The sequence below is a fragment of the Panthera tigris genome, chromosome A1, assembly GCF_018350195.1.
Source record: "Panthera tigris isolate Pti1 chromosome A1, P.tigris_Pti1_mat1.1, whole genome shotgun sequence".
Classification (NCBI taxonomy): Eukaryota; Metazoa; Chordata; class Mammalia; order Carnivora; family Felidae; genus Panthera; species Panthera tigris.
This window is the reverse complement of record NC_056660.1, coordinates 184,432,217-184,458,121: the sequence shown is the minus strand read 5'-3', so window position 1 is coordinate 184,458,121 and position 25,905 is coordinate 184,432,217. Positions and strand designations below refer to the sequence as shown.

The window sequence follows — 25,905 nt, the reverse complement described above, 5'->3', positions numbered from 1 at the left end:
TTTCTTATTCATAAGTAACATCTTAAATCTCTATTTTCCCCTTCCTTCTTTCTTGGTTATTTTGGTTTTTTTGTTTTTCTAACTTTCTAACTTTTGCTTTTCTAACTTCTAACTTCTTCATTTTAACCTTGTCTATAGGCATTAGGACTCTGGTTATAGCAGCTTTTACTAAAACCTGTAGGCTTATGTACGATGTGCCTCATATCATTGCTTTGTAAAAAGTTGCAATGTTTGTTACCTTCTCTTTGATTTAAGAATAATCTGGAAACGGGTTTCTATTTTCTATGCTGTCAAGATTCTTTTTGTTCATCTTTCAATTTTTGGATTACAGTAGTTATTTTAGAATACCTTTTAATTTAGTCATCTCTACCAGAAAAAAAAAAAGAGATTTTGTCTTAACAGTTAAAAATTCATAAGCATCTAAGGAAAATTTTGAATTAACAATTCTTGTAGAACTTTAAGAGTTCCAAGAAAAAATTTCATAGGCTCAATGGCCTCAATGCTGAGAAGCATGGAGCAATAAGAAAAATAAAATAAATCCATATTTGAATATCTAGGTATTCAATCTATGTTGCTTTATTTTGAATTTTAAATGTTTAGTAGAAATCAGATGGGTAGAATTTAAAGTATTCCCACTTGCTTTTATACTTTTTTCCTCTCAGTTTTAATAATAAATCTTTATAATTGAAGTCAATCCAGGGACTTTTCTGGAAGTAAAATAATCAAAACCCAAGCATCAAAGCAGAGTGTTCAGTGTAAAATGGGACCAGAAGACTGGTTGCAAGTAGGATGCAGATGATAAAAGTAAAGCCTATGTTGAAAAAAAAAACAGTAAGTGCACCATCTGAACAATATGCATGAGACATCAGGATAAAAAAACCATATCATTGTGGTACTTCTGCCTCAAGGAGAAAAGGAACCCCAGAAACAAGTGGCTTAACTTCCAAGATACTAGCCAATGACTCCAGGTGTAGGGGACTCTGCGTTAGTTCTCAAAGTTTATAACCTAATCCTCAGTCCCAGAATAACAGAACATTTTACCATGGACCCAGAGTTCTCTCTAGTTTTATTTAGGGTTATAAAAAGAAAAGACTATTTCCACAACTGTAAGCAAAGTGGTTCTCACTAAACCTTAGTTTCCTCATCTGCTAAGTAGGTACTGGGTGGCAAGGGGCCTGATTACATAATCTATAGGGTCATTTTTAGCTCTAACATTTTATAATTCTATAGGCTGGTTAATATATGTCTAGCCTAAGCATTAAAAACATATAATGAAATCTCAATTGCAAATAGCCAGTTTATAATAGACCTAACTAAAATAGTTTTGATCAAATATACAACACCCTGAAGTATTACTTGATAAGACTAGTTTTGAAATAATCCTGTCATTGATGATAAATTAGGTGTTTAGATATGAAGACTAATCATGTCAGAAGTTATTTTGTGATGCTGAAATTTTATTTACAGAAAGAGAATAAGAAGTAAACTTTTGAGTCTTTAAAATAAGTCAAGAATAGGGGCTAAATGTTTTCCATGTGCCAAATAACTGGGAATCATGAAAATAAAAACCATGGACTATCACTCTTTAACAGATGCTGTTGGTTCCCAGCCCACATCCCCTGGGTCTCGTTACTTCAGTTTGGTCCTGCACAAATATCAACCACCAGTATTTGTACCTCTTGGCCCAAGAGTCTCTGATGCCTTGAAAGGCTGCCATGCCTATATCCAGCAGGCCTAAGGGACAGGGAACTAATGCCTGTACCCCAGAGAGCAGCCTAAACCAATTACTGAATGGAATTGCTATATAAATGCACAGCTTGCTCACCCTGCAGGCAAAATACGTGTTTTACACCATTTTTCAGAATTTCCCGAGGTGTTAAGATCTGGCCACCAGTAGCAGTGGCTGCCTTGATGGTGCTTCCTATGCTGGCTACCTCACTCTCTCCATATCTCTTCCCTACTTCCCTACTCATGTTTATTTGCACTTGAGTCTTTGTCTTAGGATCTGTTTCTGAGATTATCCAAACTAAGACTACCAGAAACACATTGATCTCACTGTGCAAGTAAATATTTATATAAAGTATGATTTTGTCCTCCACCACTCCCCTTAAACACACACTCATGCTCTTTGCCCAAAATTAGGGGGTGGGGAGTGGGGGGAAACTTGGCAGGAATCTTGCATGTGCAGTGAAAAAAAGCAATACACACTCACAAAAGAAAAATAAATGTGGAGGTGAAATTTAACATCTAACCTAGGAACAAAAATCATTAACAGAAACTTTTTCACAAATGAAGGTATTATAAGCTGAAGGGGTGGAGGGAAAAGGGATTATCCCTTTAGTTACCATTTCCCTGCTTTTAGGAAAATTTTGAAGATAAAGACTTAGACAAGCATATTTTATCAGGGTTGGTGTGAGTTAAGGGTACATTCTGCTGAACACTGGTTCTGAGTCTAAAAGCGAAATCCTGGCATAGACAGATCATGGATATAACGTTAACATAATGCTGTTATGTTAAGGAGCTCAGTATGTTATCTGTACACATACAGTGAGAACCAAGATGGATCAGGCAGGCTTTGGAGACCTTTAGAGACTAATAAAGAAGAAGTTAACCTTTTATAATTAGCTCAAGACTCTAGGAAGAAAGGTAAAAAGAAACTTCAATGTTTCTTCTAAATCATCCAGCTCAGCTCACCAAGTTAGGAAAAAAGTTCACTTGTTCAAAAACTCCACATGTACTGTCCTTCAGGAGCTTGGCAATAGCAATTGAAAGAAGAGTGGACATGCTCCAAAGAGAGAAAGAAAGTTCCATCATCCCAACTTTGTTTTCAGTATAAAGACCACACACAAGGCAAACTTTAAATTTTACCTCAGAATGACTGAAGAATCAATTACTATTGTAATATCTTGGCTCTCATGTGCAAAAGTCAAAACTCTACCTTCCCAAATGTCTATTTTCATATCTCTGAATCACTCATGAACACACTATGGGTTACAGGCATGCTGCTTTTATCTGGCTTGACTATTATGGAGCCACTAATATTAATAGGCCTGACCCTAGGTTAAAATCATTCTGATGGGGATAACAGAAATTAAACGTTTGACTGATTGTAGACTTCTTATTTCACCTCTGCTTATAACAAATTGAGTTTTGGGGCATCTGGGTGGCTCAGCTGGTTAATCGACCAACTCTCGACTTAGGCCCAGGTCATGATCTCACAGTTCATGAGTTTGAGTCCCACATCGGGCTCCGTGCTGATGGTGTGGAGCCTGCTTGTGACTCTCTCTCTCTGTCTCTCTGCCCTTTCAGCATTCTCTCTCTCTCTCTCTCTCTCTCTCTCTCTCAAAATAAATAAATAAGCTTTTAAAAAATGAATTCAGTCTTTTTTACGAATCCTTTTTCCCTTCCTTTTTTTCTGATCTCTTTCAAAGGGAATTTTCTTGGTAAGCCCAGTCCCCAAGATTTTATCATTCTAAATTTGGAGAATAGATAAAGTAATTCTGAATGGAGGAAAGGGTATGCTTCAAAAACCACATGGTCTGGGGCTTCATAAGACAGAAAGTAAAGGGAGAGAATCAAAAAGAATCAGGGACTAGTATGATATGTGAAAATTTGATAAATTAAGATAAGAAAGGGTATTTTATAGTGTTGTTGAATTACAGAGCTGTGATTCAAATATAAGACATTCAGATACTTGTCTGTAAGTATAAAATTATAGTAAAGTATCAGTATAGTATAATATAGTATAGTATAGTATAGTATAGTATAGTATAGTATAGGAAGTATTGTCTGCAATACTAAACTAAGCTGCCTCTCCTACTCTCCTACCCTTTTCTATCCTGAAGCTATTTACAAAGATGTAAATGGGTCCCCACAGCACTAGCTGGACAGTTTTCAAATAATCTATTAGAAAATCAAACCACCAAACAGGCATTAAGCTATCATCTTCCCATCAACTATAATATCCTTCTGTCTCTATAAGACAGATGTTTAGATGTGTATATTCTATCTGGGAAAAAGTGGGAATTTTATTTCAGCTTTCTGTGCATCATTAGGTTGCTGGAAATCATGGAAACCTAAATTACACATGTAAGTTATTTCATGCATTGAGACCTCTTGTAGGAAGAAAGCAGCAATCAAATCAGTCAGCTCAAATCATCCTCGACATTAGCAAGGTGGCTGTAGGATCATTTTAAGAAATGACTTCCTGTTCCTATTAGCAGACTGATTATACTCGATATTCTGTTCCAGAAACTTATCACCATACCAGTCTCCCAAAATGTGTAGTAAAAGAATATAATTTCTTTGCCAGTGTTTATATTCAGGTCAAAGTTCTTAAAAAGAAAGAAGAAAGAAAGAAAGAAAGAAAGAAAGAAAGAAAGAAAGAAAGAAAGAAAGAAAGAAAAGAACAAGAACAACACTACCAAAAAATTGGAACCATGACAGTTTGCACCCCACAGCAAAATCAATCATTAAGGCAAATATTTACTGTTTGGTTTTTGAACATAGATGTGTGGACAGAAGTTTAATGTCCATGCAATCTGTTTCCAGTGCATTAGCCATCACATTACAAACAACAAACAAGATTCTTTCTTGTTTAAAATGTGTCCCACATGCTCAGAATCAATCTTGATCAACAGACTGCAGTATAATTTGGAAGTTCAGAAATGACAAGATTATGAACACATTTCAATTAAAAAATAATTTCAGAGAAGACAACTCATATGCATTATGTATCTAACAATGCTTCTGAAAGACATTTAGGAGTCTACCATATCAAGTCTGAACAGAGAGTCTTGGTTTACTTTGTCAAACAATATAATGTAGATAAATTACTTATGGAGATGCTACAGGCAACCTTCCATTGTTTTTTGTAACCAATTCCTGAAATATATTCAAAAGTTAAATGTGAAAAAATAAAATGGTCTGTGTTAAATCTTAGCTCCACAAATTACTAGTTAAAAGATGTTCAATTACTTAATATCTCTGATTCATACATTTATTCACTCAACAGATACTTAACATTTGCCTGCTATGTGTCAGACACCATTGTAGGTTTGGAGAATGTAGAAGTCAACAGGAGAGGCTACAGGCCCTGCCTTCATACTTTTAAGCGAAGGAAGCAACAAAAAGGACAAATAGAAAACATATTAGAACATGATAAATGTAGAAAGAAACATTTTTAAAAAGAAGAGAATGGGATATGAACTATTAGAGAGGTCTGAGGTATGTGTTAGGTAAATATTTTAGATAGAGCCGGGTAAGATGTCGCCAAGATGACCTTGGTGATAACATGAAGGAAGTGAGAAAACACGTCATGTCGATGTTCATGGAAGGAAAGAGTGCTCCATGAGTGGCAAGTGCAAAAGCCCTGAGGCAAGACTATGCCTGACAAGACATGAGGACAGCTAGAGCAGACAGATTAAAAGTAGAGTGTTAAGGGGTGCCTGGGTGGCTCAGTCCGTTAAGCGGCCAACTTCGGCTCAGGTCATGATCTCGCAGTCCGTGAGTTCGAGCCCCGCGTCGGGCTCTGTGCTGACAGCTCAGAGCCTGGATCCTGTTTCAGATTCTGTGTCTCCCTCTCTCTGACCCTCCCCCATTCATGCTTTGTCTCTCTCTGTCTCAAAAATAAATAAACGTTAAAAAAAAATTTTTTTTTAAAGTAGAGTGTTAAGAGATGAGGTCAGGACAGTAATGAGATCACAGTTGGAGAACAGGCCGGGAAAGCCTTTTAGTTCATAGCAAGGATCTTCAAGATAATAAGTTATTAGAGGATTTTGAGAAATGGCATTATCGGGCTTACATTTAACAGGGATAATAATAATTCTTGCTCGTAGGTTTACTGTAAAGATTAAATAAAATAATTGACATAAAATGTTTCCCACATTACATGACAAAGGTGAAAAATAAAATATTATCTTCCATAATTATTTTCATTAACTAGACAGAGATTAGAAAAGCATGATCAAAATAGAAAGTCATTGCATGGGTATGCCTTTTATTTTTTTATTTTGTCTCTGTTCTTCAAAAATAAGAATAATAATCCAAGGAGGGAAAGAGAAATGATAAAGAGATACTTTGGTTCAAAGATCAAGTGAAGATAATTTCTAGAACATTTAAGTGCTTTTAAAAAAAATGGAGGAAAAAATTTAGGGTACAAAACAGAAGAATATTAAAATTTCCAGGTAAATCTCTCAATGCTTTAAGCACAGAAATAATTGGAAATCGATTTTAAGCTATTTGAAATTGATTCTTCTTCCAATTTAGGGCCAGGAAGAAGGATCCAAAACTGTTTGGATGACTTTCGGCAAAGTATGATACTTGGTAAATAGAAAGAATATGTTGTAAATAGATTCCAAGAAAGCTACTAATAGGCCTCCCTGCTGGCTGAGCAAGATTACTGAAATAAAATAAAGCAAGGCAAAATGTGTTATTGCCTACTTAAGCAGTCTGGCATAAAAATTAATGCAGTAGCTGGATATGAGAGAAAAAAAATAAACAGACCATCTCAAAACCTCATGAGAGACAATGTATCTCATATCTCTCCCAGTAAACTGTGACAGGTGTACAATAGGCATGAATGATAAGACCACTGGAGGATTTATGATTTGAACTCCCAGAGAACCTTCAAAGTGCAGGATCTCATTTCACACACAGCCCAAGGAATAGTATGTCATATCTTTCCTTTTTATATCATTTTATGTATTCCATTTGTTTTAAGAGCATTTATGGATTATCTATTATGTGCAAGGGGCTGTGGAAATAGAAAATTGTGTAAGACATGGTCCTCACCACCCAAGAAACTTACATTGCATCAAAGGGACACAAGGCACAGACTATATCCATTCAACATAAGACACCATCCATTTAATTTAAAACAAAGTAATAACTCTATGGAAAAAAGAAAATCATTAAATATACATAGAACTTTTAAGATAAACCTCAATTTCAGAGGTTTGCACATTAAAGTTTGCAAGAAATGAATACCTTAATATATAAAATCAGGTATATAAATCTCTACACTAAGAGGAAGCGTAAGTGTCAAAGATAGTTTTTGAAATAAGTAGGTATTAGAGGAGCACAAGGGAAAAAAGTATTAGTACTGGGTCAGAGGGGTTAGCAAAATACAGACGATGTTAACATTTCAGCTGATCTTGAAAAAAAGAACTAGAAAGTTTATAATGGAAATGGTGGGTAAAAAATGCATCCCAGGCAAATGGAAATGGAGGGTAAGAAATGCATTCCCGGCAGATGAAATAGCACACATTGAGGCATAGAGCAAAAATTACTCTGCACAGAGCAGCAGCCATAAATTGAGATCAGTGAAAGAAGGTTCATATTAGACCCAGTTGTAAGGAGCTTTAAATGTTAAATAAAGGATAGTAAACATTGCCTCGCTGGAATAGGAAGTTTTAAAAGTAGAGAACAAATACTCTCACATGCATGGTTTAGGAAGAGTCACAAGAAGCAGTCCATGGTGAACTGCCGAGAGGCTTTGCTGCAGACTGGGAGAGTAGTAAGGAACCTCTGGTAACGCCCAAGGCTAGTGATGGCAAACCAAACCAGGGAGGTAAAACAGAGGGTTGAACAGAGATGAATGCGTCTCTCCACTTAGCTCTTTTACTGACATGATCATAACTGATACATAGTAATGTGACATCAAAAGAAGAGTTGTTATTCACATTTTAAAGAGGAAGAAGCAAGGGAGAAAATCTGTGGCTTTTTTATAACTATATCCTATGTTGAAAGATAAACTGAGGCACATTCAAAATTTTAAGAGGTTTTTGAGAAAAATCTGTTGTAACCAGGCAGCGCTAAACCATCAGTAGTTAAGAGCACTTAGCAGACAAGAACTATGGTAAACACCTATAAAGTATGGTTGCAAAGAAAGGAAATTATTTGATTGGCTATAGCTTAAAGCCCGGTAGGCTGTTTGTGATTGGTTGTCCTTAGCATTTTGATTTTGGAACCTTGAGGCATTCACAGGCTTAGATTTTGGTTTGCCTTACCGAGGCATTAAAACCACCTCAGTAATGGCCTCCTGCTTTAAAATTTACTGCTAGGTAGTAAAAGAATCAGGGCCATAAAACAATTCTACTGTCTCAGTGGACAGATCTTTTCTCTCTTCACAGGACATGAACTCATTCTCATGTACGTTCTTAGTCAGGAACCAAAGCATGAAAATGGTTTAGGATGACCTGGATATCACAACTTGAAAGACAAAAGCAGTACAAGCTGAAGTGCTCAGTGCTCCACTGAACAAAAATGGAGGCAGTGACTCAGTACCACAATCTCACACAGTTGTTGACATTGTTAGTGACTGGGGCATTGATTGTCTCCATGCCCAGTCTGTGGCTACATAATCAGAAAACTAAGACAGAATGTCAGGTGACTGCATGGGATGAGAGGTGAATCAAAATTTTGGTTACTTCATTAGCAAGATTGAGGATAGAGTGATCTGCTAACTCCACATTCCTATTTCAAAGAAAAAATATTTCTGAAAGAAATTGGACATCCACACATCATCAAAAGAAATTTCATTTAATGATAATGGATAAATTACAAATCAAAATAGATTAAGTTCCCTAGCATTACTGGCATGGTGAACATTGGTTCTCCACTTCCAAAGAATTTCTTAGATATGTGGTACATATCTAATGATGATGGTCTTTGGGACAACAGTATCAGAATTACCATGGGTGATCCATAATTCAGATTATAAACCAGGTATACTGCAGCTAGCCTTGGAAATCTTGGCAGCCAGATTTGGAAAACACAGTTTCATGGGATATTGTGACCAATAGATAGTTCACATTGAGTCCGTGAGAATAAATTTGTCTTTATCTTTACATGCCATAATAACTTACATGTTTGATTATATTCCAAGCCACATTCTCTCACAACAACCAAATTCTGTATTTTAAGATAATTATATTAATGTTGAAACAAAACACTTATGAAAAGCACATATTCTTTTCCCTTTTTTCTTTTTCAATTAAAAAAAATCCCACATATTCCTTTCTGTCTGGCATCTTTTAAGATGATCCATGTTATTGTATATATCAGTAGTGTGTTTGCTTTTTGTTGCTGGGTATAATTTTTAACAATTGAGGAGAAAGTAATCCTGATCACAAGGATTTTTCCATCATAAAGCTTCTTCTTTTCTTTTTAAATATAATTTACTGTCAAATTGGCTAACATATAGTGTGTAAAGTGTGCTCTTGTTTTGGGAATAGATTTCCATCTTTCATCGATTCCATACAATACCCAGTGCTCATCCCAACAAGTGCCCTCCTCAATGCCCATCACCCACTCTCCCATGCCCCCCAACACCCACCAGCTCTCAGTTTGTTCTCTGTATTTAAGAGTCTCTAATGGTTTGCCTCCCTCCCTCTGTGTTTGTAACTATTTTTTCCCCTTCCCTCCCCCATGGTCTGTTGTTCAGTTTCTCAAGATACACACGTAAGTGAAAACATGATATATGTCCTTCTTTGACTAACTTATTTCACTCAGCATAATACCCTCCAGTTCCATACACGTTGCTGCAAATGGCATGATTTCATTCTTTCTCATTGCCAAGTAGTATTCCATTGTACATATAAACCACATCTTTTGTATCCATTTGTCAGCTGATGGACATTTAGGCTCTTTCAATAATTTGGCTATTGTTGAAAGCACCGCTATAACACTGGGGTACATGTGCCCCTATGAATCAGCACTCCTGTATTCTTTGGATAAATTCCTAGTAGTGCTATTTCTGGGTGGTAGGGTAGTTCTATTTTTAATTTTTTGAGGAACCTCCACACTGTTTTCCAGAGCAGCTGCACCAGTTTGCATCCCCACGAACAGTGCAAGAGGATTCCCATTTCTCCACATCCTCGCCAGCATCTGTTGTTTCCTGAGTTGCTCGTTTTAGCCATTCTGACCAGCGTGAGGTGGCATCTCAGTGTGGTTTTGATTTGTATTTCCCTGATGATGAGTGATGTTGAGCATCTTTTCACGTATCTGTTGGCCATCTGGATGTCTTCTTTGGAAAAGTGTCTATTCATGTCTTCTGCCCATTTCTTCACTGGATTATTTGTTTTTCAGGTGTTGAGTTTGGTAAGTTCTTTATAGATTTTGGATACTAACCCTTTATCTGATTAAGTCATTTGCAAATATCTTTTCCCATTCCGTTGGTTGCCTTTTAGTTTTGTTGACTGTTTCCTTTGCAGTACAGAAGATAAAGCTTATTCTTAACTGTTAGATATTTACACATATATGTACATATATACATAACCACCCATATCTGCATGCTACAAAGTTCATGTATGATTTTAAGATTATTCTATTTGTAGTTTTACAGTTTGTGATGATATCCTGTTGGCTTTGAGAAACCTCCATTTCTTTCATGTCCTTTAAAGAAAGGAACACAGAAGCCTTATTTTTCCAAGTTCTTTATAGGATGGACCTGTTCAGTTATTGCATTAGTGATGGATTACTCCACTACTCTAGTGAAAGACGTGAGTGGGTTCGTGATAATTCTCATGAACAAAACACAAATATATCATACAAATTTTGTATAATTCATCAGGGGATGTGCTAGAAAAAAAATATTCTAAGACAAGTTTCCATAAAAAGCCTGACAGTAAATAGTTTAGGCTTTGTGGGCCATATGGTGTTTGTCACAGCTACTCAACACTGCCATTGTAGCATGAAAGCAGCCACAGACGATATGTAAATGAATGAGCCTATCTGTGTTCCAATAAAATTTTATTTACAAAAATAGGCAATTAACAACAGATATTAGAATGGCCAAAATCCAAAATTCAGGCAACACCAACAACTGGTGAGGATGTGGGGTAACAGGAACTCTCATCCATTGCTGGTGAGAATGCAGAGTGGTACAGCTACTTTAGAAGACAGTTTGGTGGTTTCTTAACAAAAGTACACATACTCTCACAAAAACCTGCATGTAGATACTTGCAGTAGCTTATTCAAAACTGCCACAACCTCAAAGCAGCCAAGATGTCCTTCATTAGGTGAATCACTAAACAAACTGTGGGATATCCATTAAATGAAATATTATTGAGTAATTCTAAAAATGAGCTATCAAGCGGTGCCTAGGTGGCTTAGTCAGTTGAGCATTTGACTCTTAATTTCAGCACAGGTCATGATCTCACAGTCATGAGATGGAGTCCTTAGTTGGGCTCCATGCTGGGCTTGGAGCCTGCTTAAGGTTCTCTACCCCTCCACCCACCCAGCTCATAAGCACGTGCACACATTCTCTTCTCGCTGTCTCTCAAAAATAAAATAAAATGAGCTTTCAAGTTATGACAAGATGAGGAAAAACTTTAGATGCATACTGCTAAGTGAAGGAAGTCTATCTGAAAAGGTTACATACTGTATGATTCCAACTACATGGCATCCTGGAAAAGGGAAAAAACTATGGAAACAATAAAAAGATCAGTAGTTGCCAAGCATGGGGAGGAGGATGATGAATAAGTGGAACACAGGGGGGTTTTTAGGGCAGTGACTCTAACTATTCCACTTGATATATATTGGCAGATAAATGACATTAAGCATTTGTCAAAACTCCTAGAATTTACAACACAAATCGTGAACACCAATCCAAACTACAGACTTTAGTTAATACTAATGTATCAATATTGGCTAATGAATTTTAATAGATGTACCATACCAGTGCAAGACGTTAACAGCAGAGGAAACTTTGGAGGGGGTGAGAGTATATGGGAACTCTGTTCAATTTTTCTGTAAACCTAAAATTGCTCTAAAACAAAACAAAACAAAAACGGGCAATGAGCCAGATTTTGTCTGTGGGTTACAGTTTGCTCTTCCCTGCTCTAGAGAATGAAAACATCATCACAGAACACTTGGAGCTCATAAAGTCTTGGTGAATCTAGCTTCCAAGAAATTCATTCAGTAAGGTTTTCAGAATTTTGTTTGTAAAAGCAGATTTCTCATAATAGCCCTCCTTCCAATTACATTCATATTCTTTTTTCTGTAGCAAAAAGTTTTCCATTATAATCATGAAACTACATCCAGCCACTTTCCATACAAGCCCACAGCTAAGCATTTCCTTCTAGCACCAGTGTTCAGGGGCCTCATACAACCTGCAGAGCCTCTGTGCTAGGGAACCTAGCACATCTATTGCAAGCACCAATACAAATGTCTTCAGATTATGTCTTCACCTAGGCTGTTCAAAAATCTCCATGGGATTGAGTATTTTACTGTCCTCTTAAGTAGTCTCATATTCTATATTTTAGAAAGTTGCATTTTCTAGAATTTTTACTGCTATGTTACCATCAACATTATAAGAAACTCTAGCATTTTTTTTGAGTGCTATAAACTCAGTCTTCCTCAGTCTCCATGACCAGCGAGAACAGCAATGTCTATTGCATTTGTAAGATACTAATCAAATTTATTTTAGTCAAAATAGTGACGTGTATTCTTAGTAACAATGCCATAAATCATCTGTTTAGCACTTAATGTAACAATGAAAACATATATTCAATTGTGTTATTCTTTTAAATATTTAATTGCTTTTGTGTTTCAAAAGGTAGCAATAAAATTTGTCAACTGCAATCACTAATACAATTATGATGTTTTATTTCCTTATAATTTGTAATAAATCATAAATAATATAATGTAATATATAAATGCACAACTATTTTTCTTGGAAAAGGTTTGCTCTTATTCCTGTTATTTTAGTGAGATCTTTCAAAAGTCAAGATATAATTTTACCTGACTCAATATCTCTGTGCTGCTAAGTGATATAGGATGTAGAAAACTTATTTTCTTTAGAAGAGGCTATTTATTATTTCCACGGTGTACATACAGACAAACTGTGGCCGCTCTGAGGACCATAAGATACATATGTCTGCCCTCTTTTTTGTTATTTTCTATGGCATACTCAATAACAGTAGGAAACTTCAAACATTTAGCATAAGAATCTGATTGATCAGCTTCTAAGGGTAGGATGGCTGAAGTGGAGTAAAATCCAGTATCTCAATACCTGTGCACATAAGCTATTTGCCATCCATAAAAGATTAATAACTTTCTTTCCTGACCATGTCTGTGTCTAGGCCAACAGCCATTTTGAAAAGAAACATATGGATATATGTACATTGTGAAGAAGGCAAAATAGAAAAAAGAGAACCCAGAAAAAATCCCTTTTAAATAGAAGTACCAGCATCTGAGTTAGGATTTGAGTTTATTTGTCAAGTGATCTAGACTTGAGAAAGTATAAATAACCTTTAGAGAAGTAACATAGGCATCTACTATCAGCTATTTACCACATAGCATGCTTTAATGGAAACTAATACATAAACAAAACAAGGTTAAATACAAAAACAAGGACCCAGTGCCATATAATTGCAGTCTGTCCTAATATCTCTCTCCATTTTTTTTTTGTCTCCAATTTCTGTGTGTAGGAGGAAGGCAAGGAGAGAATCAGAGCTTGCAAGGAGAATTTTGCCTTGTTATTTTGCTAATTTAATGTTCAGCATCTGGTCCACCTGCTGCTATGCGTGAGCCATGGTGATCTGACACAGATCATGGAACACTGATTCAAAAATAATGAAGAGTTGATTTTAGATTGAAATTCTTTGTGGGTGAACTAACAACATTTGAGCTTATTAAGACCAGTCAATAACTAACCAAATTTTTGCTTTTGAATTATTTTAGCAGATGGCCGCTTTATCCTGTTTCATATATCTTTCATAAGCTCACAAGCAGTGCTCATTTGCATTTTCTTTCCATCTTGGAAAATAATTGCTGTGTTTCTTCACTTTTATTCCCTTATGCATTTAAGTGGAAACTTTTACATTGAAATTTTAGTCTGGACTTTTCCACTTTATAGTGGCAAGGTTAGATTAAGTTAGGAATAATTAGGTGTGGGTCAGAGATGTATGTTAAGTTTCAACATATGCCTTGGAAACTCAAGTTGCCTAAGCAAAATGTGAGATGCTCTGTTTGCCAGAGAATGATCTGGTTATATGAGGCAATGTTTCAAAAAGTTATAAAAATTTTAAGGCAATAACATAAATTTTTCTAATAGTGACAGTGACATTTTATAACTGCAAACAGATAACTAAGCAATTATGATAAAGTCACATCTCTGAGGTGTTTATAGGGCAAAGTTTTCCAATGGCTGTAGGCAACATCCACACCATCCTACATATAAGAATCTTTATGCAAGTGTCATAGTTTGATGTAGCACATTACACCAATATGGAATTTATCCCAGTCTATCTTCTTGCCTAGTCTAACTTATTTCTAGAAATACTTGGTTTTTTTTCTCTCATGGATAGGGCTTCCCTTTAATCAAGGATAATAACTGCTCTATGAGAGAAGTACAAGCCTCTATCTATTGAGAAGAAACATAAAGGCTTTGTGGTGATATAGCCAATTAGTTGCAATATTCATAAAACTTCTCAAAAAAAAAATAAAAAGAAAATTGGTATCAAGTCTGAGAATACCATAATTACCATCTGGAAAAAGCAAAAGCAAACTAGTTTTCATAGAAACTAGTTTGAAAATTCTGCAGCAAATTAGTAACAATACAACCAAAGTTACCCAAAGTATTCAGAGAACAGGGCTTGTTCTTGGTACACTCTCCAAACAAAAACAAAAATAAGCCTGGTGTCGTAGCTTGGTTTCATTAATGGTTCCTAAACCCTGATCCTTAACTGTGTTCTCTCCCACACTGAATCTATCATCTGACTTATTTTAGGCAATGGGACCCTAGCTAATGTGCTTCAAGCAAAGGCTTGAAAAGGACATGTATGTTTCTGTTTACCCTCTTGCATGACTGGGCTGGCTTATTCTTGGACCTTTTCCACCATTAAATGAATATACCAAGGCTTGTCCAATGAAGGCATGTGAGAGATTTATGGTCTAAAAGACAACCTGTCCAAGCTAAAACCATCATAGTGAAAACAGCTTTTTGTTAACCTGCCATACAACCACAGATGTATGATCTAGGCCAGCTCATACCAACCCAGACTATATTGGTGTAACCAACCAGCCAGCCCATATGCTCATGAAAAATAATAAATGTGTGTGTTTTAAATATCTTTGTTCTGGAGTGATTTGTTCCATAGCATTATTATGTCAAGAGATCATTTACATACCTTATTATCATCTGAAAAATCTTTCTAAAAACTTAACACACTTTTTTTACCTGAATATGTTGACTTGCTGAGCATACTTTTCCCCATTTGTCTCTTTTGCCTGCAATACATTGAAATTAAATGTTTCATTACAGATTTAAATATTTCTGCTATTACTTGCATTCAGGTGTGACACACCAGTTAACTAACATTACTATCAATTTCCAGGTCAAGTCTTTATAGTTATCCAATATACTTTTCAGCAAAGTTAGTCTTAAGATCTGAAGGGATACTTCTAAAACAGATGTGACTTAATCTGAGAACTAAAATATCCTGTAAACTTTGGGGAAATAAATTTTTTAAAAAAGAAATTCCAGGATATCAAGTAACAGTTTGCTTAGAGTATATGTAATCCCTTGGGGCTACATTTTCCTCTTTCAGTTTTCAATAAAAGTCAGCTTGATGACAACTAGAATCAACCTATTTATTTCTTATTGTTATCAGTAAAAGATAATTTTAAAACGACACTCCACTTCTTGCCAAGATTTCCATACTTTCCCAAGGACAGTAGTGTATCAACATTAGTATAATATGCTTATCATATGTCTTTCCATTCAGAGATTGGAAATCTTCAATATATTTTTCTAATATAGAAAAGAAATACGGGGCATTAGAGAGGTGAAGTTATTTGCTATTTGCTCAACCTCTCAGAATCTTTTTTCCCTTTTTATCACAGATCAAATGATGTTGGAGAGAGAAAGGTTTGGGTGATATGACACTCTGTCCTCAAATAACTATTCTTTCCTCCCCATTTCTGTGGGAGTAGAGAATGCTATAAATCAGAAAACAGAAATGATTTGTTTTTATCTTAAATTCATCAACCCAAATAGACACGTATGGAAATTAATGTAAGAAAGTGAAAAGTTCTAAAGTTTTAAAATAAAAGTAGGATCCCTTATTTTTAGTGGGTTTATAGCATGTAAACAAAGTTCATCAATGTTAACAAGGAGAGAGGAGATTGCCAAGGGAGCACTTTTTATTTCCTTGCTATTGGTAATGACAATCACCCCTATATGTCTGCTTACTCTAAGTCAGACTCACTGCTAAGTGCCTTCCAGGTATCTTATTTAATGCTTCAGCAAAAAATACAACTAGTTGGCAGATCCAAGAATCATTTCTCTCTCCCTTATTCCATACCAACTTCCACTATAGTGGCTAGAAAAGTAAAATACTCATTTTTCCAGCTTTCCATGTAAGAAATGGCCATGAAAGAAAGAGATGGCCATGAAACAAAATTCTGGACAATGATATATAAGCAGAAGTTGGGAATTTCTAGGAAAGCTTTTGCTTTCCTGATTAAAAGAGATTCCTAATTAATGATTCCTTTTCCATTCTTCCTGCTATGAATGTGGATTTGATGCCCAGAGCTGTAGCAGCTATGTTGTCACCATATGGAAATAAATGAGAAGATTACAGAGATACCATCTCTGATAATACTGAATCACTAAACCAATTCCAGGAGCCATCTACCTCCAGATTCCTTGTCATAAAAAAGAAAATAAACCTCTATTTATTAAAGTCACTGTTAGTCAAGTGTTTTACCATTTAAGCTTTTAAATATTCTTGATAAAAATTTCAAATCCTATGCTATTTTTTTCGAGTTTGTAGATTATGTGCAAAGAAATATTCATACTTACCAGGAAACCAATAGAAGCCATGATACCATCACTGAAAAATAGCTTTAAGTAAATATCTTATACTATTAAAAGTATAGATTGAAAATGTAAATATTTACATTTTTTAATGTTTGTTTATTTTTGAGAGACAGACAGAGTGTGAGTGAGGGAGGGGCAGAGAAGAGAGAGGGACACACAGAATCTGAAACAGACTCCAGGCTCTGATCTGTCAGCATAGAGCCCCAATGCAGGGCTTGAACTCACCAACTGTGAGATCATGATCTGAGTCAAAGTCAGACACTTTACCGACTGAGCCACCCAAGTGCCCCTAAAAATGTAAATATTTAAATAAAGAAACTTCCATGCAAAACAACCAACCCAGAAGGCACTCTTGTTATGTATTCACCTACTATTCACACATATCACCAGAGCCCTTATGCCTGGGAAGGTGCTTTATATTTCTGTTTGTTATTAAATCCCAAATCTTCTTATTAAATCTTCTTCAGCAAGACAAATAGTGCCTCTCTCCCTGTATTCAATGTTGAAGTAAACATTGTATTGGTAATCTCTCCTGAACTTTCCAACATCAGTCTTATCCTAGGTTCCCAGTGCATGTGAGGTACTGGTTGTAAACTGTGATCACTTGGTTGTTGATTTTAATATAATGAGCCCCAAGAGAAGCAGAGTTAGTAGATGTAATTACCAAAAGGTTTACTTTTCACTTGGCTATAAGACAGCTATTAAGGAACAGAGATCAAGACTGACATTAAAGTATAAAATGGGGGACTTTCAGAGAACATACTTCCTGGGAGCAGGCCCTGCATTCACCCTCTTATGTCCAAGGGTCATCCTCAAATTGCCCCTAATTTAGAGAACTGGGGAACTACTAAAATGACTAACTTGGATTTTGGATTGTGAAGACAATGGAAGTAAAACTGCATTCTCGGAGTTTGGTATCATGGAAAGAGTTCAGGCTTTAAGTGCAGACGAACATTTATTAGCTTACACATCTGGGTGGTTTACTTAACAACTTTGAGTTGTAGGATCTCATCTGTAACTCAGAAGAAAGTTGCAGAGTAAATCCATCAGTTCTCTGAAGCACTTGGTACAGACCATGGCACATATAAAATGTTCAATAAATGACTGCTATTTTTACTAACTTGATTATCATTTTGATATTATCTTCTTTTCCAAGTGTCTTTAGACAAAACTAGAAAACATACCACAATATGTTCAGATAGCTTCATTCTTAGTCAAAATGAGTAAATTTAATCTTAAATTCATCTTAAAATTAAATCTTCTTTGAAAACATATCATTTTAACTATAAGGCGAGGAAATTGTGGTGAGAACAGCCATTGATCTTGACAAGGTCCCTGACTGGGCTGAGCAAATACTGAGTAAGCTCCAAGTTCAATAAGGGCTGAGACAAAATAAAATAAAACCATAGCAAATTATGTTTGCTCCATCTGCCTAAAATGTGAAGAAGGTGCCAGTGTGGTGTGCTATTAGCCTACACTGTATTTGTTTAGTAAACGTGAGACTGGTCAAGGAGCCCACGGTACATTTGGCAGCCTAGGTCACAAAATGTTAGTTATAAATGAAAAGCAAGATCTTACACCCTCTTTATAGTCATCCTTCCCTCTAGACTGTTCCCTTAACAAGTATTTGAGCTCCTTTTGTTTGTTAGGCACTGAAGATACCAAAGTTAACAAGATATAGCTCTACCCCCATAGAAAGCTCCCAGTCCAGTTAGAATAAGAAAGCTTTAAAATCTGACTTCGGGAGCAATATGATGAGCAGGAATAGGGGTTAAGAATGAATTGTTTGTAGAGATCATGGAAAATAAATGCTCTATCGCTCAAACTACTTGCCAAAGTTGTATCACAAAGGGCCTCCCCCTTCCTGATAAAGCTTTCTTTCATGAGTGTCAAGGCTAGGAGAGACTGGAATGAGGCAGACAAGATTGGACTGAACTACTCCAGGCTTGGACTGAACTAAGATTGTGAAATCAGCCTTATTAAACCAAGAACTGTGAGTCATCTGCCCTATCGAGCTTGACTCAGAAATTCTAAATATCCATTCTGCAAAGCAGTCCAAGCAGACAGCCTGCAAGCCTGGCTCCTGTGCCCATGAGGTGGCCTTATCTCAAGAAGTAATGGTAGGAATTGTGACCTGATAACAAATCAGGAAGTCTTTCTGGTTGCCAAACCGGACTGGGTGCACTTTGTCTATGGCCATTGTGCTTTTCTTCCCAGCAACACTGGAGTGAACAGAGTTTAAAGAGTAATAGTAAAATAGACATGCAAATGAGGAATCATAATGCAAGGAAGTATAGAAGTGCAATAAGTGAGCCATGAATTCATCTTAGTCCTGGGATCAGATGCTCACAGAAAACTCAGAAGACTTGTCATGTGCTAGTACTTGAATAAGATGTAGAGATTTCATGAGCTGGTGTGTGGAAAGGGGCCCAGGAAGAGAGCATGCATGCTAATGGAAGAGCAGGGAGGTAGGAAAGTAACTGATGTGTTCCAGAAAGGATAAACAATTTGACCTAACGGGAGGGTAAGTACTCTGGGTATGTATGTATGTATGTATGTATGTATGTAAAAGGTGAGAGTGGGGGGTGGTAGTGGTAGGTGTGAGTAAAGCAATAAGACAAAAAGAAAGTTAAATCCAGATTGGGTGTGGCTTTTTGTGCTTGAGTGCAGGGTCAAATTATGGGCCCATGTAGCTCAAATTTGCTTTCTAAAGAAGGACACATGTTTAATTTCCTATAGACTATATAAAGGGACACTTTTACATAAAAATCTAATTTTCGTTTTTTTCTTGAAAACTTAGATGTGGCAATAATTATGGAGGTGAGGTTCAGAGACCATTAGCATGTGAGATCCAGCTGGCCATGGACCCTGCCCAGCGCATTTCACTTATTTTATTTCCTGCCAGACCTGGGAAGGCAGATGAGTATTTTACTCTGGCACTCAGTGATGAAAAAATAGCAACAGTATTTTCATAGGAGACTGATAACAGCATGTTAGTTATATGTTCAACCCTGTGAGCAAAGGAAGAAGAGAGACCACACAACCTTTACTACTGCCAGACAGCCTTTTAATAGCTTGTCTCTCAGTGTTGTCTATGCAATTTCAATAATATGTAAATGGCCCTCTGAGATTCAGCTCTCTTACTACCAAACTCCCCTTTTTCTCTCCTTTTATAAAAAGATTTTTAAATCATAGAGACCATCCAAAGAAAGCCATAGAAGATAAACCATTTTATCTTGCTGAATGTCTTTCAATAATTTAAATCAAAGTAAACAATGAACTTAATATCCCTCATCTATGATGTTTTAATGTACATTAAATATATAGCTTTGCTCTGGTTGATTAAACTTTCTCCTAAAGTTGCAGTGTTTGCAAAGCCCTTCAGCCTGTGTGTTGCTGTGGTATGTGGCCTTACTACTTGATAGTGATTTAGTTTTGACCCCGAGTCAGAGAAAAGTTGAGTTTAATAATATCAGCATACTTCATTGCAGTGCACTGAATTAAAAACAAATTAATATTTTATCCTCAGGTAATTCTTACTATAATCCAGGAAGTCTTATTGAAAGAGATTTATTAAAGAACAAGGAGTTTGGTTGGTTTAATTTAGCTATGTTTTTATTAAGTTTGCTAATCAGAACTGTTTTGAGACTCTCCAAGATGCATACCTAAGATGCGTAAAAATGTCAGGCTTTTGAGGAACTGAGGTTACAAATCCTCTAAAGTAAAATATTGGCCAACAGAAAATATGAACAGATATGTCTCATGCCATCACAATAAATAAACACAAGGTGGAAAACATAATTGGTGACGGGATAGATCTCTATTTACTGAGTACCTTCTATATGTCAGGTACTATTTGGGGCCTTTTATATATTACACATTTAAGCCTTACAACAAACCTATGAGAAGTTTACTGTCCCCATTTTCCAGAAAGCTAATGTAACATATACAAGATAGCACAGTGACAAATGGCACCTACTTTTGAACACAAAACTTGTCTGATTCCAAAGCTGTTTTGGAGGGAAAGTAAAGACTTAAAAATTATCAGGAGTTTTACCAAGCTTTGCTCAATCCTGCTAATGGTCTGCTGCCAATTTCAGCTGTATCAGAGGATCTAGGCCTAAATGTACATACTGGAGAGGAGAGATTTGTGGGTGTCCCACATTAGTTCTTCTGTTAAGGGGTGCTCCTGCATGGCTACACACACACACACACACACACACACACCATCAAACTGACAACAGTCCTATATGTCTAGGAGGTTTTAAGAAAATGGACTTTTCCTCCCTGACAAATATTTAGGCTATTTTAAAGGAGTTCAAATGTTGGGCACCTGGATATACAAGATCCTATTATGACAAACAGCAATCAACACACTCACAAGCTGTCCATCTTTACCAATGCTATAAATTGAATTGTTCATAATCTTCCGAAAAGAAACCCTTAAACCACAGACACTCTTTCACTTGCTTACTTTTCACTGGGTTTGAGAAAAAGCAGGCCAAATAACTGCACCAAAGTAGCAATAATTCTACACAGATATTCTTGTACACAAAGGAGCAGTGAGACTCAAGAGTAAGAATAATGAAGCTGCCAAGCAAGATGGATGTAATGGCAGCACGAAGCAACATGATAACTGATCAAAGAGCAGAGTGAGGGCTATGCTGCAGAGGCCAGTAAACCAAAGGCAGCTTGTTGGGATTAAACTTAACATTAAGATCAGGTCACATCAGAAAAACCCAAAGAAAGGCTTTGAAAGAGCAAATCTTTTGGAAGGCTTCTTTTCATTTATGGACTCACCTGATGTGAGGTACACATCAACTTTCAAATCTTGCTATCAGCCTAGCACAGAAGAGCAGAAAAGGCAGGAAGTAATACTTTTCAAACAAAACAAAACAAAAACAGGTAACAGCAGTTGTCAGAATTTTAAATGGAATCATTATTCTACTTGATGTCAAGAACTCTGCCGTAAATGGGCACATTTCCAAACTCTTGACGCGTTTTTATGTCCAGATTTCACAACTTTTCCCAGTTATAATAGCATTTGCATGGAGCTTTTTCTTCCTGCATATGTATTGTCTTAGATTTTAAACTCCTAGGGGCAATGATATATTTTACAATAAATTTTGTATAACTGGCTGCACTTTCTTTTATAGAATAACTCATTGCTTTTATAAAAGAGTATGTATTTCAATAGAGTTTTTCCATTATATCATTTTATTTGCCACTCATTGTCTTGTGGGGATGAGCAAGATGGCAGAAAAACTAAAAAGATTAAATAGTTTCTCAAGAACACAAAACTATTCAACAGCCGGTTGAGGCAAGAACCTGAATATTCTGAGCTGAAACTGAACCCAATTTTTAGACTTCTTTGTTTTCAAAGAAGAAAAAAGCTACAATTATTTTCATGTAATCCTCTTAAGTCTATGCAGCCTAAATCCCTGGTCAAACACTGGGAACTCATGAGCAAAATCTTTGGGACACTTGTTGTTTAACCCAAACACTGTTTACAAAGGGCAGAAGGCAGCATAGCAAAGGACAATCCACTGTAGCAGAAACCTTTTCCTAATAGATGCTGATAAGTAAAATTGACTAATAAAGGTAGTCAGGAAAACCTACCAGCAAACTGGATATTTATTTAACACTTGAATTCTCCTGATTAAGGACAATACGCTGATTACCAGCATCTCTCTGGCTAGTGATCTCAGGTTATAGCCTCCTTCACTAACATGTCTTTCAGAACCTCTGCATCTTCTTTAAAAGACAGAACTTTTCATGCTTAGAGGGATCCCAAGTTTTCTAGGATTTTAAAGCTTCTCTTGTATAAGTTAAAGTGGGGATATTTCACCATCATTTTCATTCTTGAAAGTCTATGCCACTGCATGGTGTTTTCCTTGAAATGTTTAGCTAGAACACAATCACTCTGAGACATATGCCCAGGACATGCCCTCATGTGCCTCAAGCTCACACATTGCCATGTGGAACAAAATCGACTTAATCTGGGGCCTGTAGCCACATTAACAGATGTTTTAGTTTGTGCCATTTTGTTTCTTCCTATTTCTCTATTCTTCTTAGCAGAGACTTTCAGTATTTAGTGCACATAAGCATCACCTGAGGTGCTTTTTTTAAAATGCAGGCTTTCGGGCCCCCAGTAATTTGGATTCTTTGTGTCTAGTGTTGAGTTGGTGAATCTGCATTTTAACAAATCCCTCTTCCTCCTATGACGCTAATGCAATATTTACAACACCCTGGTATGTGGGATAAAATTTCAATCCCTTATCATAGCATACACAGTCTTCCCAATCTGGCCCTTGTCTATTTCTATATTCTATACTTCTTACAACCCAGAGAGGATGCTACTGCCATAGTTGCCTGCAAATTTCCATGCAAATTCAAATATTTGTGCCATATTTCACATTACTTCCTGAAATACATTCCCTCTAGCCAAGATTTATCATTTTATTTTCCCATCATCCTTCTTAACTCCTAGGAATAATAGGCTCCTGGGATGGGGTGGGGTACGTCCTTTTATCCCTGCTCCTCACTCCAAACATGTTTTAATACAATGTGCTAACCGTAGTACCCATCCTCTCTGCCTCAGGGAAATGGGAATAAGTATGTGAGACAGACCAAATTTTTCCCTAACTTTTTTCAAACTGGAAATGTTAAAAAGAGATAGACCTTTACTATTGGAAAAGTGGAGGATTATAAAGGTCAGGGGCTATGTGAAGAGCTGTCTTGAAAATGGAGAAAGTCACTCAAACAGAATAAAGCTAACATCCAGAAAGCAACAGAGATAGTTAATAAATGCATATTAGTCAAAATACAATTTTGATACAGATAATAATTGCTACTATATATTTTAAGCTAAATATCTGAAAGTTATTACTCGACTGTATGCGTATATCTTACGTAGGAAAAATGTATTTAATTCTAAAATTTATTTAGGACTTTAGCATTGTCTATAGTTTACTTCAAAATGCCAAAAATATCTTAATATGATAGCATATATTAATATGTAGCTATGATAAATAGTTTCTTTTAAATGACCCAAAGTTGACAGGACACTATAATGTTTTCTAGGATTATAGATCCCTTTAAGAAACTGATGAAAATTACAGTTTCTCTTAAAGCAAAAAAAAAAAAAAAAATGCACGTTTATACAAATTTTGACAATTTCCAGACAAGCACAGATGTCCCTGAAGCCCAAACATGGGCATCTTAGAAATCCCTGAGCTCAGTGAGGTTAGCTCTGTTCTGTTTTCCACATCTGCTATACCAGCTTACCTGTGTATATAAAAATGCATAAAGTAAATTGGCATTCATGACAAATGAAATATATTTAGTATCCTGGTTGGCAATGGTACACAATAAAATGGATGAGATAATTCTAAGTGGCAATTAAGAATTTAAAAAAATACCTTAACATAACCAATTTTAAAATATCTTCTCTCTTGCTTTTCCCCTAAGGTCATGAACATGACAGAGATGTCCACTCTCACCAGTGTTCAACATAGTGCTGGAAGTCCTAGCCTCAGCAATCAAACAACAGAAAGAAATAAAAGGCATCCAAATCAGCAAGGAGGAAGTCAAACTTGCACTCTTTGCAGACAGCATGATACTCTATGTAGAAAACCCAAAAGTCTCTACCAAAAAATTGCTATAACTGATACACAAATTCAGCAAGGTTGCAGGATATAAAATCAGCATACAGAAATTGGTTGCATTTCTATACACCAATAATGAGGCAGCAGAAAGAGAAATCAAGGAATTGATCCCATTTACAGTTGCACGAAAGACCATAAGATACCCAGGAATAAACCTAACCAAAGAGGTAAAAGATTTGTACACTGAAAACTATAGAACATTATGAAAGAAACAAACAAAAAAAAAAACTGAAGAAGACACAAAGAAACGGAAAAACATTCTATGCTCATGGATTGAATGAGCAAATATTGCTAAAATGTGTATACTACCAAAGCAATCTTTACATTCAACACAGTCCCTATCAAAACCACCAGCATTTTTCACAGAGCTAGAACAAACAATTCTGAAGTTTGTATGGAACTACAAAAGACCCCGAATAGCCAAAGTCATGTTGAAAAAGAAAAGCAAAGCAAGAGGTATCACAATTCCAGACTTCAAGCAATACTACAAAGCTGTAATCATCAAGACAGTATGGTATTGGCACAAAAACAGACACACAGATCAATGGAACAAAATAGAGAACCCAGAAATGGACCCACAACTATATGGTCAACCAATCTTTGATAAAGCAGGAAAGAATATCCAATGGAATACTATACCATACACAAAAATAAATTCAAACTATATGAACTATATGGGAGACAGGAAGTCATCAAAATCCTAGAGGAGAACACAGGCAGCAACCTCTTTGACCTTGGCTGCAGCAACATCTTACTAGACATGTCTCTGGAGGGAAGGGAGACAAAAGGAAACATGAACTATTGAAACCTCATCAAGATAAAAAGTTCTGCACAGTGAGGGAAACAATCAACAGAACTAAAAGGCATCTGATGAAATGGGAGAAGATATTTGCAAATGACATATAGAATAAAGGACTAGTACCCAAAATCTATAAAAAACTTATCAAACTCAACACTCAAAAAATAAACAATCCAGTTAAGAAATGGGCAGAAGACATGAACAGTCAGTCATTTTTCCAAAGAAAACATACAAAGGACTAACATATACATGAAAAAATGCTCAACATCATCAGGGAAATACAAATCAAAATCACAATACCACCTCACACCTGTCAGAATGACTAAAATTAACAAAACTGGAAACAACTGATGTTGGTGAACATGCAGAGAAAGGGGAACCCTTTGCACTGTTGGTGGGAATGCACACCGGTGCAGCCATTCTGGAGAACAGTATGGAAGTTCCTCCAAAACTTAAAAATAGAATTACCCGATGACCCAGTAATTGCACTATCAGGTATTTGCCCAAAGGATTCAAAAATACTGATTCAAAGGGGCACATGCACCCCAATGTTTATGGCAGCACTATCAATTATAGCCAAATTATGAAAACAGCCCAAATGATCATCAACT

General features: G+C 36.2%; 1 long non-coding RNA gene across 1 annotated transcript in view; it reads right to left on the bottom strand.

The window, feature by feature from the left end:
- LOC122240425 overlaps window positions 1-25,905 on the bottom strand; it is a 112,768-nt gene that overhangs the window by 8,337 nt on the left and 78,526 nt on the right. The window contains exon 11 of the long non-coding RNA XR_006220166.1: window positions 15,185-15,234. This is a non-coding gene — a long non-coding RNA (uncharacterized LOC122240425). The remainder of the gene's footprint in view (window positions 1-15,184; window positions 15,235-25,905) is intronic.